General features: G+C 50.1%; 1 protein-coding gene across 4 annotated transcripts in view; it reads left to right on the top strand.

The window, feature by feature from the left end:
• The window catches only part of LOC138491689 (glutathione hydrolase-like YwrD proenzyme), an 846,074-nt gene that overhangs the window by 348,343 nt on the left and 476,954 nt on the right, over nucleotides 1-20,777 (top strand). Inside the window, exon 1 of one of the 4 annotated variants that reach the window (XM_069618365.1) lies at nucleotides 20,297-20,491. The exons of 2 other annotated variants lie outside the window; for them this stretch is intronic. The gene's annotated coding sequence lies outside the window, so the exon portion shown is untranslated. Of the gene's footprint in view, nucleotides 1-20,296; nucleotides 20,492-20,553; nucleotides 20,674-20,777 lie in introns of those variants that run through there. One more of the 4 variants, XM_069618366.1, reaches the window with a different exon arrangement.

Genomic DNA, 20,777 nt, shown 5'->3' with positions numbered 1-20,777 from the left:
TGTTGATCTCTAAGAAAGTTTTGTCTGATAGTTGATTAGCAGTGGCCTAGTATGGTGAAGTGACCTCTTGAGGGACCTAGAAATACATCGAGTGATCAGTGATTTTCCTCTCCATGATCAGGTAACATGAACTGCAGTATTGTGGATCGAAATTGCAGTGGAGGATCCAGAGAATAGGGGGGTCCTAATGGAGCTACATTGCCAGAAAAAGCTGGGCAGCTCTGGAGACCCAGAGAAGTCAGATGGAGAATGGCAGAAATGACTGGTATCCGATACAGAGCCTGCTGTGACAAGCACAATAGGCAGAAAGCCCTGAACCAGATGTGTGCCAGAGAAGACATGGAGAGAAAATGGCAAGTAAATTTATGAGAGAAGAGAGGTTTGTGGATGTCAGCTGCTGTGGTGAGGGCCTGCTGAGGAGACAGTCAGAGGACAGAGACGAGGCATCTGAGGCGAAACCAGGAAGGGTGACAAGACCGATAAGAGGCTCTAGAGGAGGAAGTCTGGTGCACAACCATATATGGTGATCAAATTGATATGTGCTGGTTCCTGGAACTTGGAGACAAAGTTACTAGTACCATTTTAGAAAAATTGGACCAAGAAGCACCAACGCCAAGAACTTGTTGGCAAATTTCCAAGCACCATTTGAGAAAGAGATTGACGTGAGAAGCATGTACTCCAGCAGTAAAGTTACAAGAGCTATTTAAGAAATAGATTGAACTTAGAATGAGAAAACACTGCCGGGCCTCATCACGATTTCGGCAGTATCCCGGCTGGCATACTCCCCAACTTTATTTGCGTTTCCGCCCACCCGTCCAGTGGTTACCGCCAGATCACAGGTTGGGCGGTAAACGTTATTCCCCATTCCCCATTGGGTCCATTGGACCCATTGGAGAATTCTCTGCATAATTAGCGCCAGCGTTATTACCATGAGGTAATTGCGCCGAAAATCAGCATTTTTCCAGCGTGTTTACCCCCAGCCCTGAGCTGGCGGTAAACACGCCATAGTCATGATTGGGAGGCCCCTCAAATGTAGCGCTAACCCCACTACCACTGCATTTAAGGGCAACCCCCCAACTCGTGATGTGGCCCTGGGATTTGTCAAGCCCCTCAGTGATCCTAAGTGAGAATATACATAAGAAACAGATATTAGAGTTCCGGACCATCTAACAAGCACTGTGGAAAAAAACCATGTATTGAAAATCATTGTCTGACCATCTTAATTAGAATCATTTCCAACAGTTTCAGGACATTATACAGTGAGTGGGTAATAGTTCATGAAAACAAGGAGTGCATATAGTGAGCAGCAAATATAACTTCAACTTGTGAATCAAGCAATGTTGCTTTTCCGTCATGTAGGTGAACTAAGTTTCTGACCCATTACAAGTTTTACCATACTCCCGAGGGCTCCAAATGGAGGAAAGGAAAAAAGTATAATCGGTTGCTTCCACATATTATGCCTACGATCAACACTTTACTTGGATGTTATGTAACTTCCAAAGAAGCACATAAGCTGCCTTGTTGATCAAAAGTTTATTAAAAATGCAACTAAGAAGCATATCACTGGGAACCCCAAATGGCCAACAAAGGTGTAAAGTCACATGTGTACGCGTGACTTATGTGGCACCGGATGTTTTGAAGTCCAAAGTAGCTTGAATTGGGATTAACCAACTGCTATTGTTTGCTACCTGCCGACAAGGCCTTCGTATTTCTCTGACTGGAGTGAAATTAGGTGGTGGCACTATAACACGCTTTCTGTAAGGGGGGGGCAACTCATGTTATATTACGTCACTAACCAAATGTCTAAAACAACCATATTTGCCACAAAGCATTTGCAAATGATTCCTGTTTGTTACACACCTGTATGAGTTTCAAACAAATCAAGGAACGCGTTGTTGATGCATGGAATGCACTCCAATTACACAACACAAAGTTCTGTGCAATTGATCAGTTGCAAAAACCATCTCTGCAATTTGCAGGGGTTTCTGAACCAGTTTTAAATCCAGGTGTGGTTTTTGGTTGGATTTAGGGATTAAAGGGCATGCCTAAATTCAAGCAGTGTGATGCAGATCATGAGAAGAATCTATTTAGAAACGTCAATGCAGAGTGAAAGAAAGATTCTATGGGCCTCATTACAACCTGTCAGGTTTGGACCGCAGCGATTCCGTGATGGCGGTAACAAAGTTTCCGTATCCGCAAGGTTGCGGAAAGACCGTCCGATTACGTGCTGTCGGTCGCGCGCACCACACGGATGCGGAAACGTTGTCACCGCCATCACGGAAAAAGCCACAGAAATGGACATAGCGCTGCCACAAGTAGCTCAAAAACCGTGTCCGCCTCCGTCACCACGGACACGGAACCGGAAATATCATGATCGCCAAAACAGGAAACAGAGAGGCGGCCATCATATAAAGCACAATCCATTGCCATCCAGAGTCAGCACTAGCAGAATCCACACTGTGAGAAGGCAAAAGGGACCACCAGCATGTCTGCCAGGATTCCAGCTCAGAGGCAGCGCGAACAGCGCTTTAGTGAGGCAGAGCTAACTGTTCTGGTGGAGCATATAGTGGAGCATGCAGAGGTGCTGCTCAGTGCCGATCAACGGCCTGCCACACAGCAGCGGAGGAAGGAAGTGTGGGCGGAAGCAGCACGCACATGCACTGCTGTGGGCGTGACTGTGAGGAGCGTCAAGGACTGCCACAAGTGGTGGGACGATCTCAGGCTGAGGGTTCGGAACCTGATCTCCACACACCGCCAACGCAGCAGTGGGACAGGTGGAGGACCCCCTTCCCCACTGAGGCTGCAAGCATGGGAGGAGCATTGCAGCAGTGTCCTCCACCTTGAGGGCATCCATGGGATCGGGGAGGCTGAGGCAGGAGTGAGCCCACCTGCAGATGCTGGTAAGTGGTGAAACATGAATGCCACATGAGAATATGTTGATGGCATGACTGGGCTAAAGGACCCATTAACAACCCCCCAAGCAGTGCATGACTGGGCCAAAGGACCCATTAACAACCCCCCCCCCCCAAAGCAGTGCATGTCTGGGCCAAAGGACCCATTAACAACCCCCCCCCCCCCACAAGCAGTGCATGACTGGGCCAAAGGACCCATTAACAACCCCCCCCCCCCCAAGCAGTGCATGACTGGGCCAAAGGACTCATTAACAACCCCCCCCCCCCCAAAGCAGTGCATGACTGGGCCAAAGGACCCATTAACAACCCCCCCCAAGCAGTACATGACTGGGCCAAAGGACCCATTAACAACCCCCCCCCAAGCATTGCATGACTGGGCCAAAGGACCCATACCCCCCAACAATCAGATGCATGTAACTAACACTATTGAATGATCAACCTGTCTGATGCATGTGATGCACCCATCAGCCACCACCACAACACTAATTGCATGTCCTCTGTGTCCCCACAGCCGTGTCAAGTGACAGTGATACTGCACAACAGGCCAGGCAATCTGCACCGGCACGTGTCAAAGCCACCGCCCCTGCACAAGAGGATGCTGCCAGCAGTTCGGCATCTCTGCCCCCAGTACCAACTGCAACAAATGTTCCGGCCACCACCACCAACATCCCCAGCGTCTCCATGCTGCCTGAGTTAACACAGGTGCCACGGGAACCCATCGTGCCCACCCAAACCAACACAGAAGGCAGCTGCACTGCAGAGGAGGCGGCCTGTAGTGACAACAGTGCCCCGGCAGAGCACTCTGATACTGGGCCACAGGGGGAGATGCCCACATTTGATGACCTGGGATCCTTCCATCAGCTGGAGTTTAGTCCCACATCACTCCGAAGTCCCATGAGGTCACCCACCCCATCTATGGCAGAGCTTAATTCCCGCATGCAGCGGATGGAGGAGCAGTAGGCTGCCCTCACCCAGCTGGTGGAGAGACAGCTCGAGGAATCTAGGCTGCAGAGGGAGTGCTACAGCACGTCAGTGCGTCGCCTATCAAGGTCCATAGGACGCTTTGCCAGCAATATTGTCACCCTGGCACGCCATGTGCGGGGAGGGTAATGACAACACCTCCAGGCTCATAGAGTCCATGTTGATTGGGCAACAGGCAAATATTGCACGTATGCCATCTATACCTGATTCTGTGCCATCCAATACCACCACCCCATCCAGCTCCACTACTGCCAGTCCAAGGAGGCGCTCGAGTCGGCTAACGGGGCTCTCGGGCAAGGATGCACAGGCACAGAAGCGCACACGGAAGTGATGGCATGTGTGTGGGGCACTGCAGGACACACGTGGACTTGAAAGGTGTTAGGGGTGGGTACGTTTGGGTGGTGGGGAGGTTGTTTTGGGTGTTTGAACATTGGTTCCTGGGTGGGGGTGGGTACGTTTGGGTAGTGGGTGGGCATGGGTGTACAGCTTCCGTAACCATTGCACCTCCTTCCCTGTTGTTAATTCATCAATATATCATCATTTGAAATCAAAACATACATGTGTGGACATCCATCATTTCATTTGCAGTACAACCAATCATTTATTGTCATCACCATGATCATGCATTGCTGTGAATGTGCTGTGTCTCAAAAGTAAATGCGAATCAGTTCATCCCGTGCTCTTTGGCCATCAAGTGGACCCCCAGGGGGAAGTGCTGCCATCCCATCCCATCCCCATCTCCATCCCCATCCCCATCTCCATCCCCATCTTCTTCATTTGCATCTGGGGGCATTGGGATGTTCCTGCGCAGGCAGAGATTGTGCATCATGGCACATACGAGCATGATTTTACCCGTCTTCACTGGGCTGTACAGCAGTGATCCGCCAGATCTGCTCAAACAGCAGAATCGGGCCTTCAGCAGTCCGAATGTCCTCTCAATCATTCCACGTGTGTGGACATGTGCCCTATTGTACGCCTCCTCATGCCTGTTCCTTGGTCTCCGTACAGGTGTCATCATCCATGGCGTGTGTGCATATCCAGCATCACCTACATGGGATGTAGATGGGGGGAAATGTCAGTGTTTGTTGCATCATGTCTTAATCTGATGCTGTGCTATTTTAATAATTTAATTGTTCATTCATGCACGTGTGCCATGCAGTGGTTGGAAGTGTTTATCGGCCATCACAGTGGATGTAGCCAAATCGATATTGACTTCACATTTACGTGCATGTGTACTCTGCCCTGCGGGTGACATTTGATTGTGAGTATGGCATAGCGCAGCGATGTGCACACATGGCAGAGTCACTCCACTGTAATGAAGTAGTTAATGCAGGACGTCTCATTTACAGGCATCATGTGCATTGGGAGGGCAGTGTTCCATTTGTGGGTGGGTGTTTGCAGTGGCACAAGGCGTATGGGACAGTGACAGTATCGGCTGTGTGTGTGTCATGTGGCAGGGTGTGTACGGGCACACTGTGTTGACCTGTCATGTCTTCCTTTGTGATGGTTGGGATCCGCTGTCTATTTGGTTGATGGCAGGGGGGGGTGATGCATGTGTGGTCACAGCGGCACACTCACATTGCTCATTGGCCTGGAGACACACACACCACTTCAACAGGGTCGGAGCATTGTCAGCTGTACTCACCTAATAGCCATGTGTTTTGTCCAGCATAGCGTTCCATGTACCGTGGCAACGTGGAATTCCGCAGTACCATTGAGTCATGAGTTGAGCCTGGGAAACGTGCGCAGCAGTGTGTTATCAGTAGCGTGGCATCACATACTATCTGTACATTCAACGAGTGATACTGTTTCCTATTGCGGAACACCATCTCAATTGCACATGGTACTGTCGGCTCAATGTGGGTGCAGTCAACTGCACCTATGCAATTTGGCATGCCTGCTATGGCATGGAAGGCCAACTTTGCGGCAATTACCTTGGGGAGGGTATGGGGTAGGGCTATGTGTTCCGACACATGACTCAACAGGGCATCCAGTACCTGTACCAGGATTTTTGAAAAACAGGGTTGTGAAATGCCGTGCAGCTCACCGACCGTGTGTTGATAGGTGCCAGTGCCAAGGAAATGCAGCACAGACACAACCTTCAGGAGGGGGGGGATGGCGGTGGGGGTGTCTATGTGGCTGCTGATGGTGTCCTCAATCATGGCAGTGATGTACAGGATTGTTGGACGGTCCAGCCGGTATAGTGTGGGGATCTGTCCTGGGGTAAGGTTCCAGGGTGAGGCCCTGATGCGTGGTATTGCAGGCTGCCTGCGGGGTTGTGCCGGCTGGACAATGGGGTTTGCCATAGGTGCAGGGTTGGCTGGTTGGCGCCTGCGCCTCCTCCACCTCCTCCTCTGCACCATTACTGCCATCATGTGCAGTGCTGCCTGTTGGTTGAGTAGGCCCAGTCCAAGTGCAACTAGAGCTGCTGCCTGCATGGTTTTGTGTTGTGTTGGGCTGTGTGTGGCCCTTTTGTAGGCTCCCAGTGTGCTGCTGGGTCCAGCTGGGCTGATTTGGTGCACCTGTGCCCTGATTCAGTTCAGCAAGCACTGTTTAACGTCATGTTCGCGTTGGCGGCGGTACCGCCACCGTGATCACGGTTTTAACGCCATTTTTCTGGCGGTGTTTCCGTGCTAGTTGTGATGCTCACGGTGTTTCGTATTGCCGGTAACGGAGGGGTTTCCGTGCAGGTGGACTTTACGGGACCCTTAACTCTGCGGTTGGGGGAGGTGCTATTTCCGGGGCCGCGGGTCATGATTGGGCGGACGCGGAAACGGTGCCGGCATGGTTATACCGGCAGCGTTAATTCCGGACCGGAGCACTTGTAATGAGGCCCTATGTCTTCATCGGTAGGCATTTCAAAGCCTGCAATTTAAACGTGTTTGACAGTTCATTGATGTCCCCCCATCCCCTCCTCCTGCACCTATTTTACCCATACCCAACCACCCCAACTACTTATGTGCCCTTTCAATCCCCCCCACCAAAAAAAAATGTGATGATGAACTGTCAAACACGTATAAACTGCAGGCTTTGAAATTGAAATGCCTGACGATGAAAGAACGTCGTACCAAAGAAAACACTTAGGTCCCGATTCCCTCACAATACCATTTCTGGGTGCACTCTATGCGCTGTGGTGTTTTTTCCTGCAAAGGTGGTCATTTTGAACTGAATGGTGCCCAAAATGAAAGCTTAAAAGTAGGGAGTAGTGCTTTTACGCTTTTTTGTTTTGTGCTCCATCTCATTTTTGTGACTTTCCAAGGCATGGGAGGAAAACCAAGTACAGTTTGCATCTCTCCTTTTCACTCCTCCTGCGTCTTGGATCAGGGAGCACCCGCTGTAATGCTTGCATGGGGTTTTCATGAAGGCGTAGAACCAGCCGATTCTTATGAAATATACCTTGCATTTACACATGGTAAATAGAAGGCAGATTCCATTCTAATCCCTTACAAAAAGCTGCCTGCAAAGCTAATTTGCAGACAGGGTTTTACTTCGCACAAGGCAGAGAGTAAAGGTGAAGAGTAAAGATGATTTCGTCTCGATTCTATGTCGAGAACGGAGGCTTCATATTATGCATTACGTCTCCTTTACTCTCGAAACCGCAGCAAAGAAAAGAACACATGCTTTTAAACATTTGCGTTAAAACATGAAAATACACCAATCAATTTAAAAATGTAACCATGTAGGAGAGGATTCCATCCCAAGATGGCTGTCGCTCCCCTCTCCACCAATGGGGTTTTGAGCCTCCTTATAAAGACCCAAGCACATAGTCCGTTGTCCTCTTATTTGCTGCTTGTCACAGCAGGTAAGTGGTTTCCTACTATAGAAGCTTTTCTGTGCAAACGTTTTACGGGTGTAACTGTGTAAACTTTCAGTAATGTGATGTATCACCATACACTCTTTCAATAATGTAAAAGTATCTCTGTGCAGGGTCCAGGAGCCGACTCCGGAAGGTTTTTTTACTCACGCTCGCAAAGGTGGACACTAGTGCTGCGCTGCTCTCTGGGGTTCCGGGCTTAGGCGACGGTGTGTATATTTTAGTGAATTTGTGTTTACTGGCTGGCATTAACGGAGCGTTGCTCCCTACTTCCTCCCTTTTTTCCAGTCAGTGCTGGCGGTGCATGTGTGGGACCAGGACTCTTATTTGTGAAGGTTGCCAGTTAGGGACGTGGGAGCGGCAGGAGCCGTGTTAGATAGCCTGAGTGCTTCTCAGGTTAAAAGGTCCAGTCATTTTGTGGCAAGACCTGCTCGGCCTTACGTCCTGTCCTCGGAATTGCAGCCATGGCCTGCTGAGGCAGGGAAAGCCTCTGTTCGAGGAGTCCTTGGTAAGGACTTGCAGTGATATTATCTTCACTTGTTGGGAAGGAGAAAGGGTCCCCCCCCCCTCCACCAGGCGATACCGAATGAGAAAAAAATGCTAAGAGAGCACAGGAGCAAGGGGAAGAGGGTGCACATAGAGGAGGGTGCATGATCACCTTAGCGCATGCATTACAAGCTATATGGTAGATGCGGGTGTGACCACCATCTTGGCAAGTGGCAGCCATCGTAGAATTTAGGCCGAAGCGCGGCAAACAACATTTTGTGGGTTAGTATTAGACCCCTTGCATCAGCGCCAACACTACCCCCACCCTGGCCCGGTCTCAGAGATCCACAACACCCTCCATTGTCCAGAAGGTTACAGGCCCTCGTGCCCTGGAAAGAATGCACCCTGCACTGTCATGAGAAGGGAGCATAGCGCCTCTTGGCAGTACCATCCCATGGAACAGAACACAAGGCCTTCCTGCCCCCAACGATCCCCACAGGAGAAATACAGCTTTGCCATGCTTTCATCCCATGACCCCCCATGCCACAGCACCATCCAAACCCAGACCACAGACCATAAAAATTTTATACCCTTCGATCGATAAATAAGATGAGAAGGCAAGGCTATCGCACTTTCAGAAATGGGTCTTGTGATTTGTGCAGCGAAGTGCAGGGTAGCATCAAAATTATATCCTAAAACTAAGGTGGAGGACCTTGGAAGTTGCTGATTTGTCTGGGAGCGAGTGAAGCATGTGAGTGAGTCTGACCTCATCATTGTTAGGCCAACTTCATCTCAGATGACAAACCCAGCAGTGCTCACGTGGACGGAGATAGACAGATGAAGATGGACCAATGGCCTGACATCCCATATGGAGCAGGCCCGACATGTATAGAGCCCTTCCAATTAGAATTGTATCATATATAATTACATCATCAGTGACCTTGTTAGTGCTTATAATGTGCTGCACGTCAAAACAGAGCTCAGAATGTTTGGCGGCAGCAGAGTTATTTGCTATTGCAGCTCTGTTTTATAGAAATAAATACTTGTTATCCTTGCAAGTCTGTCTTAGGCCTTTTTCCCTAGCATGCTGTATTATTCCTAGTGTGAGCATAAAGGAGCGTGTCTTCACTGGGAATATGTCAACTTCTGCTTGTGCTGGTGCCCTGGGGGCTGGTAATAGTGTATTGGTGGAGGATGGTATTTTCTCGGAGTTGACAGATCCAGGTTGGTCCCGAACGTCAGGAAGGGAGAATGGAGGTGTGTAGAGTGGTTCAGGAGTCCGTAGATGCGGCTTAGTACTTTGACCGCCTTATTGCGGTTACTGCCGTTTATCGTTCCGGGGGAGTGGCTGCCCCAGAGGGTGCCTCAGGAGCTAAAGTTCCTGTTCAGATGAAGTGTGTCGCCTAGACTGAGCATTTGGAGTAAGGGGTTAACACAAGGTGTACAGGGAGGATATGGGTTCCCAGTCCCGGAAAAGGCGCAGGAGGCAGAGGGATTCTCATCTTCCTAGACATCCTCGGAGGGGTCCCATCCCAGAAGAAAGAGGGCTAGGAAGGCAGAGGTTACAATAGAGCAGGGTGTTTGAAAGACATTATGGGGAACACTTCTTTGATCCAGGAAATATTAAACACCCGCGTTCTGCAGAGTGGAAGCCATCAGAGTCAGTGGGGTACTTTATGAGGCACTCGGCCAGAAAACCTTTAGAAAATGAGGCACGTAACAAGTTAAAGGCAGAGTGCCAGAGTCCCTGCCTTCCAGATAAGGTGGTAGCTATCTCAGAAATAGATCAGTCCATGGTGGTTTTTCTGTCGAAAAAGGGACAGGGTCAGAGGATAGACATAGACAAAGCCCTTCGTGCCTGCTAGGATAAACTGATAGATGTACTGGGGCCCCTTACGCAGATATTTGACATATTGGAAGAAAGTGTGGTTCTGGAAACCCCAATGGATGTGTCAGTCCTCAGGGGCTGTCTTTCAAAGATGTGTCCCCCTCACAGGCAAGGCCAATACTGCTTTATATACGGAGCACAAGAAGGGTCTGCTTATGCGATTGGACCCTAAATTGGCAGATATGACTCCATCTGAGGCAGGCCCTAGAGCACAGGGTAACTTGTTCGGGGGCATGTTTGTAAGGGAACTGTCCTCTTTTGTGCACACGTTCACGGCCTTAGACAAGGCTAAGACCAACATCAAGAAGGTGTTATTGCCTAGTGTATTTGCCAGGGCTGGAAGAGGCAGAGCCCGCTCCTCCAGCCACCCCTTTCAGGGCTCAGCTCGTCCGGCATCTAGTTGTATGCGAGCAGGGTCATTTGTGACCAGGGACAGCTCAGATATCTTCTTCCCTCAGCAAAGAGAGAACAATGGAGGGATTGTGCAGTCAGAGGGGCAGGTCGTGGCAGATCTGCAACAGTTGAGTTGTTTGCCTTTAAGTGTTTCTTCCCAGGGAGATCTGGGGGGGCGGTTAGCTCATGCTGTCCTCAACTGGGCAGCTCTGACCAAAGATGCCTGGGTTCTAAAGACAGCATCTGGGTTTCAAATAGATGTTTATTCCCCAACCCTTCAGGAAGCCCTTCCTTGCCCGCTATCCTTTTGTCACGACAAGCAGGATCTGGTGGACAAGGACATTCAAGATCTCATTTTCAAAGGTGCAATTGTTCCCACCTCACACAGTAATTATCCCTTCCTCAGGAAAATGTTCCTTGTTCCCAAGCCAGATGGAGGGGTTTGTTCTGTGATACATCTCAATGCACTCAATATGTTTGTGGTATACCAACACTTCAAAATGGAGGGGGTTCATCTTCTCAGAGGCTCTCTCCTTCTTGGGGATTGGCTGTGCAAGGTAGAGCTCAAGGACGTTTATCTGGTCGTTCGAGTGAATCTTTCCCATCTGGAATATCTGCAGTTTTGGTGGCAAGGCTCCCGCTGACAGTTTGCCTCTCTCCTGTTCGGGCTAGCCTCAGCTCTGTGATGCTTCACAAAGCTGTTGCTGTTGCGCCCAGTGATGGCGTTTTTGCGAGCGAAGAGTGTCAGGATAATAATGTATCTGGATGACATGCTTCTGTTATCCCAGCAGCAAGATCTGCTGCAGTTCCATCTCAAACTGGCAATCTCTCTTGTACAAAATCTGAGGTTTGTCATCAACCTAGACCAGTCGGTCCTCGTCCCTTCACAATGCATCCAATGTCTGGGCTTCAATATCAATTCTTAGTTGTGCCAGCTTCTTCTTACCGACAAAAGAATTCAAGGCATCCGCAGCCAGGTCAAGTCGTGCTGAGGAAGGGATTGCTTTCCCCTCGGGTTCTGGCGTGAGTAATAGGGATGTTGTCAGCTTTTATTCAGGCCATTTCCTCAGGCCCCCTTCATTATTGCAGTCTGTAAAGACTGAAAATCGCTCATTTGAGGAAAGGGGCTCCATACGCGCACATTGTCAATCTCTCTCTAGAAGCCTTGTGGAAGCACCAGCAGTGGCTCCCGCACAACAAAGCCTGGAACGGGAGAGCTATTTTTGGTCTGTCTCCTGATGTGGTGTTGAAGTCCGATGCTAGTCTGTCGAGGTCGGGGCCAAGGTGTCATGAAACAGCCACAGACGGGAAGTGGTCTATTCAAGAGAAGTCTTTTTCTTGAGCTTCTGGCGGGGTCCTTTGTGGTCAAGGGCTTAGCCAAGGACAAAGTAAATTGTTGCATCCTTCTGAGGATGGACAATATGGACAATATCTCAGAGGTACGTTTTAGCAACAAGCTCGTAGGGACGCGGTGCAAGGGGCTAGCGGATCTGGCTCGGGATTTCTGTCTCAACATGGGTAGTATAGTTCAGTGGAAATGTGTGCGTCTTGGAAGCAAGACGACGCAGAGCCAAACAGGTTTGAATCCCGGGCCCACCCCTAGAAACCTCTTAGGTATTGAGTGTGTTATAAAAAAACAATTATAATTATTTATAACAGGGGAATAACCCTGCATGCAGAGTATCTCCTGTGTCTAGTGAATACAGTAGAGGATTGGAATTCCAGGTTTCTCTGGAATGGAAGCAACTGGAAACTGGATGTGGGGGTTTCCCAACTCCTGGTGGAGGCTTGGGGTCCAATTTGCACTGATCTCTTTGCCTCTCACCTCAATTGTCAGGTGTCACAGTTCTTCGGTTGGTGTCCGGATCCGGAAGCCAAGGCACTAGATGCATTTCTACAGGAGTGGAAGAACCTCGGGATATGCGTTTCCCCCCTTCTCGCTCATTTCTCGGGTTCTCCTGCAGGTTTGCAGACAACAAGTGTCTCTGGTATTACTCACCCCATTCTGGCCAACCCAAGTGTGGTTCCCGGCTCTGTTGGAGCTAGCAATGGACATTCCTTGCCTGCTGCCGTCCTTCCCCCTTCTTCTCACAGATCCAGGGTCCGCATTAGCTCTGGCTGCAGGGTCTGCTTCCTCTCATCGCTTGGAAGATTTCTTTGATTCCTGGGCTTTCCCAGGGCTTTCGGGTGACGCTTTCCAGGGTCTCAGGGACTCTTGGGCTAGATCCACTCCGATCTCCCACTCTTCTGTGTGGGCACGCTGGGTGGGCTGGTGCGTGGACCGGAGTGTCGATCCCGTTTTTGCCCCTCCAGTAGATGTGGTAATTTTCTGGTGACATTGTTCAAAGGAGGGGAACGCTTATAGAACGATTAATAATTTCTGATCGGCAATTTCGGCAGGTCATGTGCTTGTGAAGGGGGAAAAGGTGGGGAAACATTTCCCGGTTAAGAAAGCCTTGCTGTCCACTAGGATGAAGGTTCTACCTAGGGCTAAGTATTCTACCTTTTGGAATGTTCATTTGTTTTTTTGCTTTTTCCAGTCCTGACCTGATAATGAGGATTTTTCACGTTAACAGCTGTCTGCTAAACTGGCTTTTATGTCTTATTTCCATCAAGAGTTTCTGACGTCGGGGCATTGGATGTTGACAATATAGTGTATTCCGCTGAGGGTGTGCCTTTCTTTATCACACGTTGTACAAAGAATTTCACCACCTCTGTTTCTTTTCCTTCCTTTCGAGAGGATCAGAGATTATGGCCCTCATTCCAAGTCCGGCAGTAACCCTGCCGGTGCTACTGGCGCCTTGCCGCCAGACTCTGAATAATTTACTGGCACCTGACTTCCCAGTGCCACCATGGGATTACAACCTAAGTGGACCGGAAAGTCAGGCGCCGGTAAAATGTTGTTCCCCATTACCATGAAACTCTATGGGAATGGGGAACACAGAAGCACTGGCACCGTTGTTTATGGTGCCAGTGCTTTCATGACGTGTCTGCCTACCGTGGCCACTCCGCCCGGCAGGGTCAGACCTGTCGGGCACAGCGGCTCTTGTAGGCAGACTCATAGTTTGCTGGTCTGGAAACAACAAAGCCGGTAAGCCACTGTTGTTTCCGGACCGGTAAATTTGTAATGAGGCCCAATGCGTGGTTAACTCTTTGCAATGTTATGATCATATGACTGCTGCTTACCGGTTGTTATGTCCGTATTGCAGGTGCGCATGCGCTAGCCTCGTTTTGGTGGCGCATGCGTGTAAGAAATAAAGACGGCCCGCGAGGGAGTTGCCGCCGGGACCCTGGAACGATCAGACATGTGTGGCCGAGTCTCATTGCATGCGCATGCTTTGGTTCTAGTACAGGGCGACCCGAGGCACGGGAAGCCCCATCACACTGGCGACGAGGCGGGACACGAGGAGAAAAACGCCCGACAAGTACAATTGTGTTGTTATGGGTATTTCATCTCACGTGCGCCACGATCCTCACACGAGTGACGACGGCCATTTTATTTATGGTGTTTAAGGCGGTTGCGGCCCGCAAGGGTGCTCGTGCGCTGTCTAAACACTGCGGTGGTCGATCCTTGAAGTTTTGGATGTTTGGCAGTCTCCCTACGTCGGACACGAATATAGCCAAGTTTGCGGCCTCTAACACGGTCTGAGGTGCCAGTGCGACCTGTGAACATGACGGACAACGAAGGAGAGGCCTCTGGATCAGTGAGGGAGGTGAGAAGACAACATGGTTCATTACAACCAATGCAAGAGTTTGACACCTCGGGGCCCCCCTCGAAACTGGGCCCGAGATGGCTCTTCTGGATAAAAAAACTTTACATGTTTTTCGCCGCCACCGGAGAAACAGATGATGATGCCAAAGTGGCGACGCTGTTGTACTCGGCGGGCACAGAGGTACTGCGCATATATGAGTCTCTGACCCTACCAGTGGTAAACTACAATGCGATCAAAACCGCACTAAGGGATCATTTTATTTTCTATTGTAGAATTTGACCGGTTTGTCATGTGTGGAGAAAAAAAGCACGATGAGGAGACATTAGATCAATTCTGTGCACGTTTAAGACAGCTAGCCACCACGTGCAGATGGACGGATGCCGATGTAATGATCCGACACCAACTAATCCAAGGGTGCAGCTCAGGGAAACTGCGGAGGCAGGTTTTGAGAGAGCCAGGCATGTCGCTGACACAGATTTTGGACAGTGGAAGGATCTACGAACTTGCTGAGAGTAGAGGAGCTAAAATGGACGCTGCCGCATGCCCAGGCAAGCTCGAGGAAGCTTTTGCGGTTGGGAGACAATCCCAGACAAAGTCGAGGTGGAACCAAAAGAGGCAGGAACCGACATCTCCCCAAGGCAATACGGTTATCTGTCGGTATTGCGGATATGATTTGCCGCACTCGGAAGACTGTCCAGCCAAATCGAGGACCTGCGGAAGATGCAACACGCCAGGGCACTATGCCCGGATGTGCAGAGCGGCTGCCCCAGTTGCCACACAGCGGGGACCTGCGAGGGTAAGCGGTGGATATAGGAAACAACGAAGTGTCGCTGCAGTGGAACAGAATGTCCAAAGACTCAACATCGCCGAGGAGGAGGAAGAGGATGAAGAAGTCTTCTTCATTTCAAGTTTGGCGACCGGGGCGAGAAAACGAAGACAACCAATGTGTGTAGTCGACATTCAAGGAGTCCCCACGCAGGTACTAATAGACACTATTGCCTCAGTATGCGTGTTGGCCACCGAACACTACGAGGCCCTCCCAGGCCCCCCCTACATTGGACCATTCGAGGGCGAAGATTTTGACGTTCGGGGGTGACCCTCCCCTGCCAATCAAAGGGGTGTTTGTAGTTCCTGTAGCCCGGGAAGGGAAGACAATCAAGGCAAGGTTCTTCGTCACGGACGTCAGCCCGCGGTCCCTGTTGAGTTGTGCAGCCTCGGAAGCATTAGATCTGGTCCATTTTGCGTGTGCAATTTATCAAGGTGATATAGACTCACTTTTGGAGAAATTCGAGAATACGTTTCAAGGGATTGGTCGACTAAAAGCTGAACCAGTTCGGCTCCACATAGATGAAACGATCCGCCCAACAGCATTAAAACACAGACGAATTCCATTCCATCTTCGGTTCCAGGTTGAAGAAGAACTCAAAGCACTGATCGATATGGATATCATCGAAAAGGTGGAAGGGCCGACTCCATGGGTCTCGCCGATCGTGGTGGCACCTAAGCCCAAACAACCGGGCAAGGTTCGCATCTGCGTGGACATGCGATTGCCTAATGCGGCCATCAAGAGAGAACGCCACTTGACCCCCACTATAGATGATATCATCAGTGAACTGCAGGGTGCCAAGGTATTCTTGAAACTTGATTTAAGAGCAGGATATCACCAGCTGGAGTTACATGCGGACTCAAGGTACATTACTATGTTCACAACACATGAGGGTCTGTACCAGTTTAAGCGCCTCAGATTTGGGATTTCTTCCGCAGTGGAGGTGTTTCAGAATGCCATCAGGGGTGCACTGGGTCTAAGGGGAGTGATTAATATGAGTGATATCTTGGTCTTTGCCACCACACATGCCGAACACCTGAAGCGTCTAGAAGCAACCCTGCAGAGGCTGAAAGATCTTGGACTTACCTTACACCGGGAAAAATGCAAATTTTTCAGAAATCGCATTGGGTTTTTTGGCTTTGTGTTTCATGGCAATGGTGTATCCCCGGATCCGGACAAAGTCAGAGACATCAGCGAGGCTGCACCCCCCCAATTGCCGACAGAGGTCCGCAGTTTTCTGGGGATGGTGAATTACTGCGGTCGCTTCATCAAGGGTTTGGCATCCCTACCTGAGCCCCTCCGGGCCCTCACGAAAAATGACGCTGTTTGGGTCTGGGGTACCAAGGAACAAGATGCGTTCGATGTAATAAAGAAGGCATTGTCAGATCAGGACACAGTGGCGTATTTTGATCCTGCGGCCGAGTCCGAGGTGGTTGTAGACACCAGTCCGGTGGGCCTAGGAGCTGTGCTGATGCAGAAAGACGTGAGAGGCGAGATGCTACCTATCGCATATGCGAGTAAAGCCCTCACAGAGACTGAATGTCGCTACTCTCAGATAGAGAGAGAGGCCTTGGCCATTTTATGGGGCTGCAGACATTTCAGGTTGTACATTCTTGGGAAACCAGTAACTGTCATCATGGATCACAAACCGCTTCTTCCAATCCTAGCGGGTGTGTCCTCGAAACCTCCTCCCAGGATAGAACGGTGGATGCTGGCCCTCATTGAATACGGGGTCAAGTTGGTGTACCGTCCGCGGACGAATAATCCAGCAGAGTACTTGTCCCGTCATCCTAACAGGGAGAGGGAAGGTGATCAGGGGGATGTGGCAGAGTGCAAAGAATTCGTACAGAATGTCGTGGCAGTTGCCATGCCGGTGGCGTTGGACAGAAATCTGATGGCACAGGAGTCAGCAGGCGACGAGGTGTTCAAAATCATCAGAGCTGCAATGCAGAGCGGCGATTGGAGAAGTGTTCTACAGAATAATACAAGAAGGGAGGACAGAGCCCAGAGAGATCTTCAGGCACTGTGGAAAATTTGTGATGAACTCTCCACTTCAGAGGATGGGTTGCTACTAAGAGGCCGGCAAATTGTGGTACCCTGGTCGCTAAGAGCCCGAGTCATAGAACTGGCGCATACCGGTCACCACGGAGTGGCGAAGAGGAAGAGGAAGGCGAGGCTGTGCACAAAGGTCTGGTTCCCAGATCTGGAAGCCCTAGTTGAGCGGAATATAAAAGGGTGTTTACTGTGCCAGGCAGCCAGCCCCGTAGAAAGAGCACCCCCGATAAATTCCATGGAACGAAGCGAGAAGCTGTGGGGCACAGTCCACGCTGACTTTGGGTCATCCGGGAGGGGCATGTACTTTTTAGTGGTAGTAGACCAATGGTTGAGGTATCCGGAGGTGGAGCTGGTTGACTCACACGCCACCGATCACACGATCCGTGCGTTAGAAAAGATGTGTGCCACACATGGTCTCCCTGAAATCCTCTGCTCGGACAATGGGCCACCATTCACTGGGACCCAATTTGCACAGTATCTGAGAGAACGGGGCATACAACATCGGAAGGTGTCGCCGCTGTGGCCCGGGGCGAATGGGGAGGCCGAAAAGGCTCAAGAGGACCCTCAATAAGGTATTTCGAATAGCGGGCAACAGTGGGGTGGAACTGTAGAGAACCCTATTTGAGTTTCTTCGAGAATATAGGTCGACACCGCATCAGTCCACCGGCGTGGCTCCGGCCGAGGCTCTGTTTGGGAGATGTCTGAGGGGCCTCCTCCCGGAGGTAGAAGGTTGGGGGCCGGGGAATCATAGACAATGACCGGGTGAGAAGGGAACGAGAAGCCCACAATGCCAAGGAGAACGAACGGAGAGGACTGCGAGAAAAGGACATAGCGGTTGGAGACTCGGTACTGGTACGCAACCGCAAGCCAGAGGGGAAACTATCACTGCCATATGAAACCCAACCATGGGTAGTCATCCACGTCAAAGGATCTATGATCACTGCGGCGAATGCACGAGGAACCATCACCCGCAACCAGTCCTTCTTCAAAAGATTTCACAGTCGGCTTCCCGAAGTTGATCCTACGAGGCCAATGCTGCAGATGGAAGATGCAGAGGTACCGGAGGATGACCCATCCTTAGATCCACCACCGACAGTCGGGACCCACCGCTCAGCTCGCCGGCGGAAAGGAGGTACCCGGTGCGACAAAGCCGCGCCATACCTGTTCGGCTCAAAGACTACATTCTAGATTCAGGCGACTGAATAGGTGACTGTCCGTGGCCCAAGAGACGCTATCCAGAAAGCTAACGTTCATAACGTTCATGGTGTACCTGTGAATGTGTTGTAGTTGTAAGTTGTTGTTGTTTTTGTTTAAAGAAAAAAAGGGATGTTATGTCCGTATTGCAGGTGTGCATGCGTTAGCCTCGTTGTGGTGGCGCATGCGTGTAAGAAATAAAGATGGCCTGCGAGGCAGTTGCCGCCGGGACCCTGGAACGATCAGACGTGTGTGTCCGAGTCTCATTCCATGCGCATGCTTTGGTTCTAGTCAGTGGTCGAAGTGTATAAAAGAAGTAGTGGAGCTATGATCCCTGCCGGCCTGCCCCTGCTCCCCACGAACCCCATTGCCACAACCCCTCCCACACACAATACACTCCCCCAAACACTTGCGCCTGCTGTTTAAGGGAACGTTCAGTGCAGTGCACTGAAAGTGAAGGTTTGAACTTGTTCCTACACTTTTATTTTAAAACAAAACCATTCCGGAACGGTTTCTTTTTAAAATAAAAGTATAGGAGCTATACAAGCTAATTAAAAAAAGTATAGGAGCACCGCTCCCGACCGCACCCGCTCACTTCGACCACTGGTTCTAGTACAGGGCGGCCCGAGGCACGGGAAGCCCCATCACACCGGCCTCCCTCTACCTCTCAGCTGCTTATTTCCAGCAGAAAACCCTTTGAGGCGCTTTCCTCTGCCACTTTCGCTCGCTGGGTGCGTTGGATAATGAAAGAGGCAGGGGTGGATGTCTGTTTTTGGGGCCCATTCTTCTAGAGGCACTATGGCCTCCAAATCAGTCCTCCTTGGCAGTAGTTTTGCAGCTGATTGGTCCAGGGAGTCTACTTTTCAGACCTTTAATCATAAGAAGGTCCAGCATGTTGCTAATGTAGTTCTGCAAGAGCTTTGAACTTTCATAATATAAAGCCTTCGTTCTCGACATAGAATGGCTAACCCCCCCACACTAACTTGAGCGGGGGTTTAGATTCTATTATGAGACACAGAGGCGAGTATTATCCCTCCCACCCTCCCTTATCTTGCGTTTGCCTCGTTGCAGCTTCCTTCTGAGGGTGGAGTTTGTGGAGGAGTTTCGCACAGTATCCCAAAGGAACTACATAGGAGCTGGACATCACTAGCTGGATGGGTCTCAGGGCTCGTTTGGACCGTTTTTGCTGTTCTTGATTTGACCTCGCAGCTTCAGAAGAGGACAAGGGCGCTTGTTCTTTTTCTCGCTGATAGATTTTTATCCATCAGCGGTGATTTTTGGATACCGAGGCTTGAGCCTCATTACTTTAACTTCTTGGGTTGAGTATGTAGTCGTGGGTTTCTTTTCTTCTTGGTCTGTGTGGTCTTGTCAAGTAGAGCTGGTTTCACAGGGTCTTCGCAGTGATAGGCCGCGGTACAAGGGACTATGTTCTTGGGTCTTTATAGGGAGGCGCGTGGCAGCCATCTTGGGATGGGGTCCTCTCCTACATTGGGAAATAGTTAAATTGATTGGTTTATTTTCATGTTTTAAGCAAATGTTTAAAAGCATATGTTTTTTTTTCTTTTGCTGCTGTGTCAAGTGTAAAGGAGACATACTGCATAATACTCGCCTCCGTGTCTCTTTGTAGAATCTAAACCCACGCTCACGTTAGTGCGGGCGGTTTGCCATTGTACTCAGCTTTGTGAGTTTGAAAAATGTAATGCATGAGACCTGGCAGCATGCAAGTGCAAACATTGCCAGTCCCTGCATGCAATTTGCATTTGATTGTAAATGACCCCCATAAATGTTATTCACTAATCTGACTGAGTGACTCCACGCTGATATCACGTGCTGGCAAAACAGGCAGATTCACTAAGAAAGCACATGGAAAGATGTCAAAATAAACACCCCCACTCCCTCTGTCCTTACTGCACTCACCGATGTATGAACCGCAGACCCGGTTTTGCTGCTTCAGTAATTTTTAGTGAACAAAGTTCAAATTGAAAGCTGTGGAGTAGCTGCGAATTGAACATTTTCTTTTGCCAGTTTGAAAACTAGATCGTTTACAGGTGTCAAGTTAATGTAAGCCTAGGCTCCAGGGCTGGGGTGTACTGAAGTCACCTGCCTTGCTTCTGCGTTCTAAGAGCTTTGCGAGGCTCTTGCCAATCCTGACAAGTCGCCGCAACTCGTTGGAACTTCTCACGGAAAGAAACTGACACCTGCTCTCCTGCAATTAACTAAAATCCTCAGGTGAGAATTAAGTTAAGCATAATTGCTTTTGACATTTGAAATAGCTACGAGCCACGTGACCGTGCACCGACGGCTGCCTCTTTGCAGTTCTGTGGGGAGACAGACTGGTCTCTTGCAGAGTAGGACTCGTTTTGCACTGTCTGGCTGTGTTGTCTGACTCCAGGGACACACCAGGGAGCTCCGTAAGTAACATTCCATAGACTCGCATTAAACGCGTGGACCCTTGTGTCAGTGACTGGATGGGAGCTTAGAGGGGCTGTGCTGCCGTAAACCCTCCTTCTTAGAC

The sequence above is a fragment of the Ambystoma mexicanum genome, chromosome 10, assembly GCF_040938575.1.
Source record: "Ambystoma mexicanum isolate Mex_15411 chromosome 10, UKY_AmexF1_1, whole genome shotgun sequence".
Classification (NCBI taxonomy): domain Eukaryota; kingdom Metazoa; phylum Chordata; class Amphibia; order Caudata; family Ambystomatidae; genus Ambystoma; species Ambystoma mexicanum.
Note: the sequence above shows the minus strand (reverse complement) of the source record. Positions and strands in the feature narration are given on the sequence as shown.